Here is a 16,187-nt window from a genome sequence, read left to right on the forward strand (position 1 = left end):
GGCCTTGCCTCTGGCATTCCGGCGGAACTCGCGAGAAGGCAACACGCGAAATCTGCACTCTGAATCTTCCGCATTTATCGACATCTGGTCTCTAGTTGTAGTGTTAAACATTGCCATAACAGACAAGATAGAGATAGGGACAGAAGATTCTTTTCTGTTCCATTTGTTGTCAACGGAAAGGGCAAAGAGACAAGGGATTTGACTGCACGACGCGGGCGAGAATGGTTGGCACAGCTTCAGCTGAAGAATTTCAACTTTGAATCAACAGCTAGGAGATACGTGTGCTCTGATCATTTTGTCAATGGTAAGTACTCATGCTTTTGTTCACCTGCCTTGGTTAGTCTGTGTTTTATGCAAGCTGTGTTGTGATGGTAGTGTGCAGACAGTCGGTCAGTCCTGCACCGAGTGCAGTCTATGACTGAGTGAGTCAGTCTTACACTTACTCTCAGTATAACAACTTATCATGGTTGCCCAAAACCATGACTTGTGAGAAGGTGTGAAATACTTGGATTTGATAATCAGAATTTATTTGAACACTAAATGGTCATTGTTGATACAACTTTATAGTTCAGTTTTAAAGGGTAGATCTGTGTCTAGATTTACTCATTCATTTTGTTTGGGTGACTTATTTTTAAAATAACTCCCAATCCATAATTTACAATACATTTGCCTTTGATTTTTTCTGCAGGGCAACCATCTGTGAGAAGTAAACACCTACTTTGAAACTTGGGTATGGTGCAGGGACACAGCCTGACAGCCCAACAAGGACAGTACCAGAGACTCAAGGAGAGGAAGAAGCTTGTGGGGAGTGAGTCAACTCCTTCTCACCCTAATTTAGCAGAGGATGCTGTTGATGGCGAAAGTGAAGGTACTTCGGATACAGCAGAACTGGCTGCTCCTCTTCCCGAGAGAGGTGACTGTGGCGGTACTTACTGCCAGACTGAAACCTATGACAATTTTGCCTGGATTTCTAAAGATGAAGAAAAGCAGCAACGGGATGAACTAAACAGGCTGGTGCTAGAAACTCGGGAACTTAAAGACGAACTTGCCAAGAAAAAAAATGACACTTGATTCTTTGAGGGACAATGACGATACTGTACGATATTTTTCTGGGATTTCTAATTTCTTCACACTTGTTACATTATTTGATTTTCTTGCATGGCATTTGCCAACACACTCGCGCAGAGCACTGACACAGTTTCAAGCTCTCATTCATGCATATATACGCCTTAACACACCTCTGCAACACCTGGCATACATCTTTTCTGTGTCAAGAACAACTGCCAGCAAAGTTTTTCACGAGACTGTGCATATCATGTACCACAGACTGCAGCCACTTGTTTTCTGGACAGACAGGCGAAGTATAAAGACAAGTCTACCGCCACAATTCCTTCCCTATCCATGGAACAGAGTAGTCATCTTGAACACACACGGCCAGTACCGTGTAACTGGCCTTGGCACGGAACGATCCAAGGGGGGCAATCTCAGTCATCTCAAAGAGGGAAATCCAAACGCAATCCGCTTTGTTCGATTTTATGGGCTTGGACGATAGAGAAAAATAAGAAAAGCAAAAGCTGGAGTCCAGTCTGGACGAAACTGCTATCAAGAACGCAGAATTGCTTTTTCAGAGTTTTTTTTTAGCCGTAAGCACCATGTTTATCGGAGCAGGAAACTCTTCCATAGTGAGGCCCCTTTGTTGGTTTCACTGCGGCCGCATTGTGAACAGCAGTTAAACATGGCGCTTACGGCTAAAAAAAAACTCAGAAGAAATTAATTCTGCGTTCTTGATAGCAGTTTCGTCCAGACTGGACTCCAGCTTTTGCTTTTCTTATTTTTCTCTATCGTCCAAGCCCGTAAAATCGAACAAAGCGGATTGCGTTTGGATTTCCCTCTTTGAGATGACTGAGATTGCCCCCCTTGGATCGTTCCGTGGCAAGGTCAGTTGCACAGTACATGAACTGGCCGTGTGTGTTCAAGATGCAGAGTAGTGTCCATTATTGACTGTTTTGAATTATATATTCATTGAGAGACCCTCCAGTGTTGATGCTAGTGCACTCACCTGGTCAAACAACAAGCACAACAATACAATTAAATACCTAATATCAATTACACCTCAAGGCCATAATTCTTTTATTTCTAAAGGGTGGGGTGGGCTTTCAAGTGACAAGCACATCACTGCAAATAGTGGGTATCTAGACAATATTGTACAAAATGATGTGATTTTGGCCGACAGGGGATTTGACATTAATGAACTAGTGGCTATGAGAGGTGCACAAGTGAAAATCCCTGCCTTTACAAGAGGGAAGAGTCAGCTTACAGCTTATGAGATAGTCAACACGCAAACTAGCTAATCTGAGAATTTATGTTGAACGGGTTATCGGTATTCTTTGTGGAAAGTACAAAATTCTGAACTCTGATATTCTGACTGATCTTTTGTTTGCAAGGGAAGAGGAAGAAGTGGTAACACTGGACAAAATAGTCACTGTATCATCTGGGCTTGTCAATGTTTGCACTGGTATCATGTGATTCTTGCTGTGACGCTGCATAAACACAGCCTCGTGAACTGAAGGCATTGTTTAGACTAGAGAATATGTTAATTAAACTGTGGTGTATTGTATCTGATTCTGATGTCAAGCATGAGCAGTAGCAATAGTCTTTCTGTTATGTTTTCACTGGACGGAATCTTGAATTTGAAGATGAAGGCATTGTTTAAAGAATGTGTTAATTAAACTGTGGTGTATTGTATCTGATTCAGGTGTCTCACATGAGCAGTAGCAACAGTTTTTCTGTTATCATGTTTTCACTGGATGGAATCTTGAATTTGAATATACATGTGTATATGATCTGACCTGCTGCTATTTCCTTCCAATTCAAGAGCAGATTTCACTCTTTCTATCACACACACACACACACACACACACACACACACACACACACACACACACACACCACTTTAACATAAACTTTGAAATCATTTTGCATAAATGTGACATGTATTGACACAACTGACAAAGGTTGAATTATGCTGATTAACCTCAAAATAGCTCTACACAGGAAACAAGATAAGGAGCATTGAAAAATTAAATGGCCTACACTTGAAATGCGAGCACACATTTAAACTACCAATAACATGCAACTGCAAGCAACACTGAACATACCACTACCAGTATTGCAGGTATGAAGCCAAAGTGAAGAGAACACTTTCACTAAATGTTCAAAATTGAAATAACATACTGTGGGTATGTGAGTCATTAACTATTCATTATGATCAAAGACCTGTGCGCTTTTTTGCAGAAATAAATGTGTTCAATTTTGTTGTCATCAAAACAGAACTAGTTGATAATAGAAACTAACTTTCAGTTCCACTGCCAATTTAAACACTGTATTACTTGACTGTACTGATGCAGAACTACGCTGGACCACACACTCTTATTTGTTCCCTAAATCAAGCAGCCAATCCGTGTCACTGGAAACATTGAGCAAGGAGAATGAACAATATACCTGGCTGAATAAGTTGATAATCAAACTGCTCATGATTCTTTGTTATTCACAGCAGTGGATGTAAAACAATCACAAAATAAGGTCCTGTATGCATCATAATTTATACTTGTAGCACTTGATTTTGTATTGTGGTCGGTGATCCTAAACAAAATGTATGTCTACATCTGTGCATGATTTTACTTTAAGAATAAAATGAAACAAGAATGGAACAATTGATGACTTCTCTGTGAGTGTGAACTGTGATTTAAAACATTACATGCTCTCTTTTCTCTCCCTCTCTTCTTCTTCTTCTTCTGCGTTCGATGTATTCTCTCCCTCTCTACAACTTTACTACTGCCACTTTCTATGTGTACAGTCATACATGATGTTTGTTTTCCCACACCCCTGAGCAAGCGAGTCTGGCATTGTCACTGTTTCTTGCTGCGTTTCACGGCTGGTGTTTGCAGCTGCTCCTGGTTCACATCCACTGCTTGTAGAGGCTCAGCTTCTCTGTCCAGCCAGTTTCCAACTAGCTCTGGAAGAACTGCGAGTCTGAACACTTTCAAAGCTTTCTCCACACACATTGCCCAAAAATCACAGTCAGGCAATACTCGGACAATAACTTTATCCACAGTAGTCCACACCATGAAATCGCAGTAGGAGGAACTGGTCATAACAATCTGGCACTGTACTTGACTAAAGTATGGGTGGTCTTTGCGCAGACAAAGCATCCCCTCACTGTTAGATTCCAAACAGAAATGGCGGTCTGCCACAGCACACTCAACAGCTGACTCCTTGAAGGTGAAGGGACGTGTGTGCAGGTTTCTCCAACTCCGGCCATGCCGGTTTCTCCAACTCCGGCCATGCCGGTACAGTGTGCTGCCAGTATGTTGCCATCAGAAGTGGCGATGATCCAAGGAGAAAGTGCTGGTTCATTTAATAAGGCGTTGTGAATGAAGAATCTGAAAAATAAATTGAAGGTCGCACAAATCAGCATTCAGCTAGGTCAATCGAATGAATATAACTCTAAGACGCACATAACGTGCTTTACAATAACCTTAACAATGAAAAGTAAACAACAGATTTTTAACTGAATATGAACATGAAGCTCATTATAAATTTATATAATATTTTGCAAGCTATTTCAAAATATAAATATATTCAAGACTATCTACAGCTTTTGTCGTAGTCCAGAATACAAACTGAAGCGAAGAATATATATCAAAGACAAAGCCTCAACACAATATCCTGAACTGCAACTTGTGATATCAGCAACACAAGACAGAGAACACTCACGTTCATTCATTATAAACTGAAAGCACATTCTTACCTTTGCAGAAATGACAGAGTTCTGGGCTGTAGCACTTGACATCCCTCACCCAGCCAGAGACAAAAAGTCGGTAGGAATCAAAACTGTTGTAAGCTTTTTAGCTGCTCACATGTGTATCTGTATGCACTCTTGCCAAGCACAAAATAATTTACGATGTTGATGTAACTCAGCTCTGGCAGATCGTCCGGATTTGCTGACCAGCACCTGGTTGAGAATGTCATACGGATCATTCCCGTCAATCTCCAAAATCTTCTGGTGGTATCGCCGCCTCTCCTCTGGTAACAATCGCTCAGAATATTTTCGCTTCTCGCAAGATCGCAATGTTTTGCATGAGGCCTGTGCATGAGGCAAGGGAAGTCACTCCAGAGTCTTCTCGGAACGCGTCGGAGGCATTGTTTCCCGTTTTTCAACGGATCACAGCTGTTTTTACTTTTCTCTTTAAAATGAAACGATGAAAGGAAGAGAAATGGAAAGACAGGCATGTTGTTGGGACATAAACAGAACAGAGAACATAAGGGGGAAAAAAACTGTGTTTCAACAACTTCAAGCAAGAAAATGCAAACACTAAACACTCCCGGCAGGGAAACACCTTAATTGACCTTGACCGTTGACTGTGTATGAGATCAGTTATTTTCGTACTCGGCTTGTAAAATAAATAAAATAATATCCAAACAACAGCTATTTTAAGATAAGAGTGTGTGGAGAGACCTTGTATTCAATTATAGTAATCACTGAAAGACATAAAACTTAGTTCAGAAGCGAATCCTAGAAACCCCTAAATAATGGAAAATGTGTTGGCTAAACAATTCATTGTTTACGTAAATAATTCATTGTTTACGTAAATAATGATTTATTTAGCAACATTGCTGATTCTTTATAAACAATGTAATATAAGTCTAAATAATATATTGTTTACGTAAATAAATCATTATTTACGTAAACAATGAATTATTTACGTAAACAATGAATTGTTTAGGTAAATAATGAATTGTTTACGTAAACAAAAAATTATTTAGAATTGTTTTACATTGTTTATAAACAATTACTTATTTAGCACATGAGTTTCTAAATAATGATTATTTAGCTAAAACTGGTGAAAAAAACATGAAAAAGTATCCAAATAATTATTTGACAAACGGAATGCCATAGAAAAATACATACATGTTAAGTTCTCGGATACCTTCATCGCCAATGTGGACTTACTGCAGAGCCAGGCAAAAGAGTAGACTTGCTCGCGAAACACGTGAAACAGCCGATAGATTGATAGCGAAGCCCAACCGTGCCAGGTAAGGACGGTCTCAAAAGTCGTCTGCTAACGAAGCAAGGGAGAGTACTCGTGTTTTTGTTTTGGTTCGCTAGCATCTGGTTATCTTGTAAGTTGAATGTTCGTTTTTTTCGACCTGCATTGCTTTCATAATGAAAGAAACGTTTGCTTATTGCATCTCATACATCAGATCAGTTCTGAGATTCATTTTTTCGTGCAACTGATATGGTTTTCTGAGCCGTGCAATACGATTTTGGAACTTCATACAAATGTGTCACATTGTTCGGCGCGAGGTCAAAGGTCGGGAGCAAAGTAGTTCTTCGCCCAAATCGGAATCTGCACTATCATATATTTTTTTGAGTCCATGATGTATTTATTGAGCTATAAAAATACAACATATATACCCATACAGAAGTAACAGAGACAAAGAAGGGAGGTCATGGGATATATATATATATATGTCACAGGACAAACGAGTATCCAGGACAATCCAGAATTGTCCTAGGACAAACGCGGATCCTTGTTTTTCCTAGGAGAAACAAGGATCCCAGTTATTCATGGAAAATATCAAGTACAAATGCAGATCCTTGTTCTTCCTAGGAGAAATGAGGATCCTCATTCTTCCTTGCGGCCAGTAGAAACCAAGAATTAGTACAAATCCGGATTGTCCTATTTACATATTGCTTACAGTGGTTCAGACCAGAGGAATTGATTAATATGAACAACGTACATTTTCCAACTCTAAATCACATGGAACCCAGCAGTCTCACAGAGATCAGTCTGATACAAGCCTCACGGGCGTGCACTGGATGGCATGCATATTCCAGCTCTTCTGCGTCAAACGTCTGCAAGTGCAAGACCACTTGTCTGAACAATATATGTTGTTGTAAGAAAGCTGGGATCATGTGTGGGACAAAATGTCACCCATCAAATTCTTGCTGCAAGAACTGAGTTTGTAGTGCACGTGTTGCATTGGGCAGACCCAAAGGGTAACTTGAGGCGAACAATTACACTAATGACACTGTCAATGTATTCAGTTCATTTTCGATCTCAGACTTTTTATTATTCTCCCTATTATTAGTCCGGGCAGGAGGCCTTGATCATGGGCTTGCGTATTGGTGTTGATCAAACCTTTAATTAATTTAGTTAATTATGTTTTGCATTCAGATGATTTTCACACTCTACTGCTTGAGCACGTTCTGTTTGGATCAATATCAAATGTAGAAAATGTATTTAACTATAGTTTCTAAGCAAAGTCTATTTTTTAGAAAAACGCTCAAACATTTACTGTTCTTCTTCACTGTAACAGCGATGGTATATAGTTTCGTCAAAAACCAGGTCAACGATTTCTTCCTCCTCCCCGGACGAAATTGATCAACATTACACGCTGTTTTATTTTGTCGATTATTAAACCATTGATTTATTGTTCTAGTGTTTTCCCTATGTAAGATTCCAGTTTGCACTAGGACAATCTTGGATTGTACAAGATCTCAGTTTCTACTGGCCGCTAGGAAGAATGAGGATCCTCATTTCTCCTAGGAAGAACAAGGATCTGCATTTGTACTTGATATTTTCCAGGAAGAACAGGGAGCCTTGTTTCTCCTAGGAAAAACAAGGATCCGCGATTGTCCTTGGACAATTCTGGATTGTCCTGGATACTCGTTTGTCCTGTGACATATATATAGATCTGCGGTGACATTATGAGTTCGTTTTCGACATTGCAGTGAAGTTGCGTGGATCTTCGATGATTCCCGTTTGGTTTAATGTGGATGGAGCTTTGAAAAGTTACAACATAAGTCCTTGGGACAGATGTTGTTCGGTAAACTTCTTCGTATCCTTGACTTTACTTTTGACTTGAACAGATCCAGATCGGCTGGGGTTGTTGATCGCCTACACAGATCTATATGAAGTTGACTCGACACGGCAAACCGCCGAAATCAGCCTCAGAACCAATCTCACCAATCTAACCTCACTGGCGCAAAATGTGTGTTTATTCCTCCCTCATGTGTGTGTGTGTGTGTGTGTGTGTGTGTGTGTGTGTGTGTGTGTGTGTGTGTGTGTGTGTGTGTGTGTGTGTGTGTGACCTGGGGTGGACGAGGGCGGGGGTGCACTTGGTGCACAAGCACCCCTCCGGCAAAGAAGAAAAGAAAACAAGTCGCGTAAGGCGAAATAACAACATTTAGTCAAGCTATCGGACTCACAGAATAAAACTAAACGCACTGCTTTTTTCACCAAGACCACATACATGTACTCGTAGTTTCGTCAGTCCACCGCTCGTGGAAAAGGCAGTGAAATCGACAAGCCATGCAGAATAGTGCGGTAGTGGTCGCGCTGAGCAGGATAACACGCTTTTCTGTACGTCTATTCTTTTTAGCTTACTGAGTTTGTTTTTAATCCAAGCCTATCATATGTATATGTTTTTGGAATGAGGGACCGACAAGAAATAAGATGAAATTGTTTTTAAATCGATTTCGGAAAATTAATTTTAATCATAATTTTTATATTTTTAATTTTCATAGCTTCTTTGTAATCCAAATATAACATATGTATATTTTTTGGAATCAGAAAATGATGAAGAATAAGATGAAATTGTTTTTGGATCGTTTAATAAAAAAATAATTTTAATTACAAGTTTCCGATTTTTAATGACCAAACTCATTCATTAGTTTTTAATCCACCAAGCTGACATGCAATACCAAAGTCCGGCCTTCGTCGAAGATTGCTTTGCCAAAATTGCAATCAATTTGATTAAAAAATGAGGGTGTGACAGTGCCGCCTCAACTTTTACAAAAAGCCGGATATGACGTCATGAAAGGTATTTATAAAAAAAAAATGAAAAAAACGTCTGGGGATATCATTCCCAGGAACTCTCATGTCAAATGTCATAAAGATCGGTTCCGTAGTTTAGTCTGAATCGCTCTACACACACACGCACAGACAGACAGACAGACACACACACACACACACACACACACACACACACACACACACACACACACACATCACGACCCTCGTCTCGATTCCCCCTCTATGTTAAAACATTTAGTCAAAACTTGACTAAATGTAAAAAGAGATAGAGAGAACAAGAGAGAGTGTAGCCTAAATCTGAGCTCGAATGTGTGTACATAGTTGGTACTCATTCGCTGCGCAGCTAAATTTCCCCTGTGTTCCCTGCCAACGCGCGATTTAGAGCCATTTTGAAAAAAATATTAAAAATCAACAACACAAGATAACCTTACATACCTTATGTTTTTGCAAAGTTTGAAACTTACTCTTTTAGAAAATATATGAAACATTTGAAAGTACATACCTTTTGTTGTCTTCATATCCACGCAAAATATCCAATTTGAAGCAAAACAAAAAAACTTTCTACGTCATGGGTTCATCATACACAATGTCATGATCGACACTTGCATTGCCCGAATCATCACCCAAATGATCGTCCATTGGCACAAAATCGTCACCAGAATCTAAAATATCATCTCCACTATCATCATCACTGAGGTCAAGATCAGAACCGTACTGAATAACACGTTCTAGCACTCTTTTCAAGTTACTACGTCTCAGCAGAACGATCCGCCATCTTGGAAAAGTCAAAACACGTGGGTCGCACACCGTCAACAAAATTTTTATTAATCCCAACAATTTAAGGGAAGGAACTGTTTACAGTGAATGGTACCACTGTAGACAGATAGAAGTTCATTGCAGGGGTTGTTTCCCTTGGTCAGCAGGACCGTTTACACCGTTAAAAATAAGTGATATCCGTCGGAACTCAAGTGCCGGCACGCAGCCAACGCTAAACACAGGTGTCGGAATTCCAGTTCCGACGCGCAGCGAATGAGTTAAACACAATTTTATTCAAAATACATGACATGAAACAATTGACAAAAATGCAGCTAGGACACGAACTCAAGCAGATGCGTATTTGACGTGACCATAACAATGCTAAGTTACACAAGTTTTCATGATGGTGGACAACACAATTATTAACCAGAAGAACAAAATGTGTGCATAGTTGTGTGGATGTGCGTGTGTGTGTGAGAGAGGGAGAAGGAGACACATACATACAAATTTACACACACATCGAAACACACACACACATAAACAAACAGACACACAAACAAAGTCGCGTAGATGCGCAAGACCGCTTCGCAGTGCTGATGGTTGGAGCCGGGTTTCGGACAGGGAGGACATTTCCAACTGGAGACGGAGTTTGAGCAGGTAACGTGATGCATTATAACTGAAATACACAATTAGTAGTGTCCCAATATGCAAGTGTGTTCGTATCATCAGCTGATAAAAAGAGTGTCAGTGGCTTTTGTGTACGCGTCGCTGTGTTAGCAGAGTACGACCTCCCACAGTCCAATTGTACGGATGCCGCGAATTGTTCAGTGTTGCAGCCGCTGACTGTTTTATGTACGGAAGCCTGTAGTCTTTTTGTTGTTAGATAATTATATTGCCAAAAATTATGAAATGTTGCGATAATTGGACGAGTTTCAATACACATTGGCGGAGCACCTGTGTGCTCAAAAGAAATGTCACTTGTTTAACTAATTTTCAATGGTTATTCGTGCAAACCACCACACAAACATGCGTGCCTCTGTGCCTCTGTGAGTATGCGTGAGGCTGCTTTCATAGTTCAGGATAGATTACAGGTTAGCTGTGTTAGGGTGCAGGCGTTTTGAAAATGTACCCCCCCCTCCCCCACACACACACGTACACACACACACCACACCCCCCTTTCCTATACCTGTCAAATTCCCTCAGCATCTATGAACCAGTCCGTTCCCTCAGATCATCACCAGAAAAAAATCCTCCGCATCCCAAAGATCAGGACGAAAACATTAGCGAAACACTTTAAATAGCAGATACCGACTTTATGGTATGCGCTTCAAAATCATATTCGCAAAGAGAAACAGAGAGAGAGGGAGAGAGAGAAATGTCAATAATGTAGTTATTGACTGTAAACTTATTCTTATCGCTATGAGGGTTAGTTTGCTTATGTGTGTGTGTGTGTGTGTGTGTGTGTGTGTGTGTGTGTGTGTGTGTGTGTGTGCGTGTGTGTGTGTGTGTGTGTGTGTGTGTGTGTGTGTGTGTGTGTGAGGTTAATGGAATTGTAAATCGCTTGGAGCTGTAAATCTGGACTTGCGTTATAGAAAAGTGTAGGGGGTATCGGTGCACTAAGGGCACTACGTGTTTGGGTGTATGTGTTTGTATTGCGATTCAGAGAAAACTACTATACAGATTTGTATGAAACTTTGCACACTTCTCCCTAGCAACTGACCTACTGGACTCCTAAATGAATTTTTTCATCATTTTTGTCAGTCAAGATATGGGGGTGGAGGTGGTGCGGGGATAATTGTGGAGTGAGCAATAAGGAAACACCTTATGGTTTTATTATGTATTGTAACGGTATATAGTGAACTTAGCTGTGTTCAAATTTGGTTATGATCTGTCGAGCACATTTTGTGTTATAACGTTTTTACCACTAAATCAGTGATAATTGTTTGTGTACGCTCTCGACAATCCTCGATAATTTTCGGCATGCACATTAATGATAAGTACTGTATTATGATAAAGTGATAATCCCCATTCTTTTATCTACATAAAGGAATGTTTTACTTATCTTTTCTAAAGATAAAAATATCAGTTAGGATAACGTTAAGAATCACAGTTTTTTCTGTAAGGTCATATTTGCCCACCCGGTACCCCCCACCCCCCAAAAATAAATTCTCATAAAAAAAGTGAATAAGGAAACAACGTTTTCTCTGTCTGCATTTTTGGACATAATATGTATGAGAAACATGTGCTCAAAATGTGTAATGGATCGCACGAGCGATTTTGTTCTGGGGGGGGGGTGAGGAGGGGGAGGGGGGGGGGCTGTCACGATTTAGTGACACGGATCGAGAAAGTGTCACTCTGTGGGGTGCCTTCTCTTGGTCAATTGCGATAGAAAGCGCCTGTGCTTTCTGTCAACGGCTGGGTTTTAGCTGACCGAGCAAAGCGAACACGGGAATTTCGTGTCGCACGGATTTCACGTGGGTGATTTCTGCTGTGGGGGCAAAACTGGGATAGCTGAACTTGGAATGTGACAAGGTGAGTCACGTGATTTTGTCCAGGTTGTCTGTTTGAGACATATTAACGACACACTCGAAACTCAGCAGCGAGAGAGAAGGGTCGGTGTCAGAATACCTCCTACAAGTTTGATGGTTTTCAACACGTTATAGATACTTTACTGTATATCAACGTGCTATGCTACTTGCTAGTGGGGCTTGATAGGAACTACATAGGACAGACCACCTTCTTCCTGGACACATGCTGGCTGACAGTCGGGGCGTCAAGGTTTCTCCGCTGTGCGTTTTCACCGCATAAGGATTCAGCGAGAGAGGAGGATGACGGTATTTCTGTTGACGAACAGAAGTCATTCGAAAGGAAGCGGTTTCGCTTAAAAGAGAGCTACCTACATAAGGCTGTTGAGGTAATAAATCATTATTTAACGCTTTTGACGAGTCTGTGTTTGTGGAATGAAATACTCTCTGTTGTTCTTTCCAGGTAGCGCATAATTGGCTCTTTGTGACGCTAAAATACTAATCTGTATATGTTTTTTGCAGATATGGAGAGAAGGAAGGAAAATAGCTGATTTGTTGTTGTAAAAGTCCGTTTGTGCAGGCCCACGTGCTCGATGAGATATGTCAGGGTGACATGTTTAAAGGTGGGGTGTGAGGGGTAGCATGACATGTTTAGTGCACCGAGGCTTTTTGTTGCAGCCTTCTTCTATTGCTGTTGCTGGACGTAATCTACTACGACTACGTGCTGGGATGCTGTAACCAGGTCGTCCGCAAACATCGTGTAACCTGCTAACCTGCTGTATTGGCTTTTTGCTGTCGCTGTCGCCGTCCTACCAGCTACATCTCTACTTTTCTGGTAGACTACGGGAGGACCTTCAGCGACTGAGTGAGGCGCCTGATGTCTCCACTGTTCCCTGCTTCGTTGCCACGCTAACCGACACTACATTCAACGGAGCAGTTGTGGAGACTACAGACTAATTACGGGCCGCCCACTCAGTGGCAAAAAGCTAAGTTGCACCATGTCTTTTGCACCCTTATCACCAAGTCATCTGTTGTATTTGTGATTATACTCGAGTGGTGACGACGTGGGGTGTGTGACACCTGCATGAATTAGCTCTTTAAGGCAGATCAGTAACTTTTCTTAACTATACACGGGATCAGCGTGTTATTATTATTTCCTGTACTTTAACTGGCATTTTTGTCAGTGACCACTTGTTTTACGTTTAGAACGTAAAAAGAACATCTTTTGGAGTGAAGTCTCGAGGGAGGTGGCGTGATATTACATAAACAGGCGTCTGAAACTTATACTTTTGTTGATTCTATCTATTTGTATGACTGCGAGAGTGGATCGTGGTGTGGTTAGTTAGTTAGAAGTAACTAACCGTTCATAATCACCTTATTGTGATATTGAAACGTGACAGGGGCGTACGATGCCCCTTGATCGGTCTCGGGCGCTTAGCGACCTCGATTTACACTCTTGAATTCTAAGAACACCCCCCCCCCTTACAAACTAACTGATCCACCCTGGTGTGTATATGTGTGTGTGTGTGTGTGTGTGTGTGTGTGTGTGTGTGTGTGTGTGTGCGTGTGTGGTGTGCGATGTGCGATTCAGATAAATCTACAGGACAGATCTTCATAAAACTGTGCACACAAATGTTCCGACCCCCAACCCTTCCCCTTGATTCAAATTCATGGATCACAAGTCCAGTGCTCTACCAACGGACCTACAGGGTTCCCAAATTATTTTGTTAATCATTTTTGTCAATCAAGATATGGGGGTGGGGTTGGTGCGGGAATAATTGTGAAGTAGACAATAAGGCAACAACTTATTTTGTTTACAGGTATTGTATCTGTATACAGTGAACTTAGCTGTGTTCAACTTTAGTTATGATCTGTCGAGCGAATTTTTTTTAATAACGTTTTTACTACTAAATGAGTGATAATTTTATGTGTACGCCCTCGAGAAACCTCGATCATTTTCTGTAAATGCACGTTGATAAGTACCGTATTATGATAAAGTGATACTCTCCATTCATTTATCTACACAAAGTAATGTTTCATTTATCATTTGTAGAGCTAAATATGTCAGTTAGGATCACGTTAAAAATCGCAGTGTTTTTCGCAAAATCGTACTTGACAACCCCCAGTAAAAAAAAAAGTCGCGTAAGGCGAAAATACAATATTTAGTCAAGTAGCTGTCGAACTCACAGAATGAAACTGAACGCAACGCAACGCAGCAAGACCGTATACTCGTAGCATCGTCACTCCACCGCCCGTGGCAAAGGCAGTGCCCGTGGAATTGACAAGAAGAGCGGGGTATTCGTTGCGCTGAGAAGGATAGCACGCTTTTCTGTACCTCTCTTCGTTTTAACTTTCTGAGCGTGTTTTTAATCCAAACATATCATATCTATATGTTTTTGGAATCAGGAATTTTTATTTTTGTTTACAATTTTCCGATTTTTAATGACCAAAGTCATTAATTAATTTTTAAGCCACCAAGCTGAAATGCAATACCGAAGTCCGGGCTTTGTCGAAGATTACTTGACCAAAATTTCAACCAATTTGGTTGAAAAATGAGGGCGTGACAGTGCCGCCTCAACTTTCACGAAAAGCCGGATATGACGTCATCAAAGACATTTATCACAAAAATGAAAAAAACGTATGGGGATTTCATACCCAGGAACTCTCATGTCAAATTTCATAAAGATCGGTCCAGTAGTTTAGTCTGAATCGCTCTACACACACACACACACACACGCACAGACACACATACACCACGACCCTCGTTTCGATTCCCCCTCGATGTTAAAATATTTAGTCAAAACTTGACTAAATATAAAAAGAGGACATGCGCAGGGAAGGGGCGGTGCTCACGCAGGAGGCAAAGTTAAATCTAGGGGCAATGTCCCCGAGCGGGGACCCAGGCTACAAAACCCTCTGTAGCTGTGTGGGAAGGTCGGGTGGACGGAAAAGGATATATATATAGCACAGGCAGAGGAGCATACTATTAAGACACCAAAGACAGAGGTTGCTTAAGTTATCTTTTATTGAAGGTAATGTAACTAAAAATAACCACTCAGGTAGCTTATCTAAATCAGAAATATTCCAAAACAGTTTAGCTAAATCTGGTAGCAACCAGAGACAATGCTATCAGTTATAATTTAGAACCAAAAACAGAACTCTATTATAAACCAGAATTTCTGATTATTCTGGTAGCAACCAGAAATAGAAATTATGAATGTAAGACTAGAATTTTCTGGTGCAAACCAGAAAGCAGTGTAATTAAAAAGGCACTAAAAGAAAAGGAAAGAAAATACAATTATAAACAACATGCATTCTAAGTCATACATGACATAATATAAAGCACAAACCAATGAATGTAACATTGTACAAAATAATCATGACATATAATGTATAGACAAGTAACAATACAGCCAAAATCCTGCAGACACAGCATTCTCTGAAAGAGAATCCACAGTGAGTTAAACAACTCCACAACAGCTAATGTCAAGGGAAGTAACCAACATCTTCCCCCTAGCCTTGCATAGGAAAATGCTATTACTGAATTGTTCAACTGCGAGAATCGCAACTGCAAAACAATAGGCATTATGCATGTTCATCGCTATGAAGACACATCTTCATCGGGTTGAATAATAACGACAAGAATGAGAAAGATAACTCAGGCATGGGGTAAGCGCGCGCTCCCATGCTTCAAAATGAAGCGTTAGACTACAGTCTATTACTTTACAGGGAAGCGCGACTAAATCATATCGCTTTAGACTAAAAGTCTGTTTTGCATCTATGCAACTGCACAAAATGTTTAGGGTTTTATCAGTCGCAAAGCTCTTCTGTAGGCAAACACATTCTGAGTGCAAGTGCGACTGCACACAATGTTCAGCTTTATCAGTCGCAAAGTTCTTCTGCAGGCAACCGCCTTTAAAGTGCAACATGGGAATTCATAGTTAAAAATGTGCATCAGCCTGAAGACAGTATCTTCCTTTTGTCTGAGGTCTTAACTCAGACGATCACTATCATTCTCATGCCT

At 40.6% G+C, this 16,187-nt stretch overlaps 2 long non-coding RNA genes across 2 annotated transcripts in view; one reads left to right on the top strand and one right to left on the bottom strand.

The window, feature by feature from the left end:
- Positions 1–3,705, top strand: part of LOC138947356 (uncharacterized) — a 4,215-nt gene extending 510 nt beyond the window's left edge. The window contains exons 1-2 of the long non-coding RNA XR_011449628.1: positions 1–304; positions 689–3,705. The exon at positions 1–304 is cut by the window's left edge and continues 510 nt beyond it. This is a non-coding gene — a long non-coding RNA (uncharacterized lncRNA). The remainder of the gene's footprint in view (positions 305–688) is intronic.
- Positions 2,972–5,570, bottom strand: LOC138947357 (uncharacterized). Its single transcript, XR_011449630.1, has 2 exons — positions 4,811–5,570; positions 2,972–4,442 (listed from the first exon to the last, which is right to left on the bottom strand). It is a non-coding gene; the product is annotated as an uncharacterized lncRNA (long non-coding RNA).
- Between the last annotated feature and the right edge of the window lie 10,617 nt (positions 5,571–16,187).

Source organism: Littorina saxatilis, linkage group LG14, assembly GCF_037325665.1.
Source record: "Littorina saxatilis isolate snail1 linkage group LG14, US_GU_Lsax_2.0, whole genome shotgun sequence".
NCBI lineage: Eukaryota > Metazoa > Mollusca > Gastropoda > Littorinimorpha > Littorinidae > Littorina > Littorina saxatilis.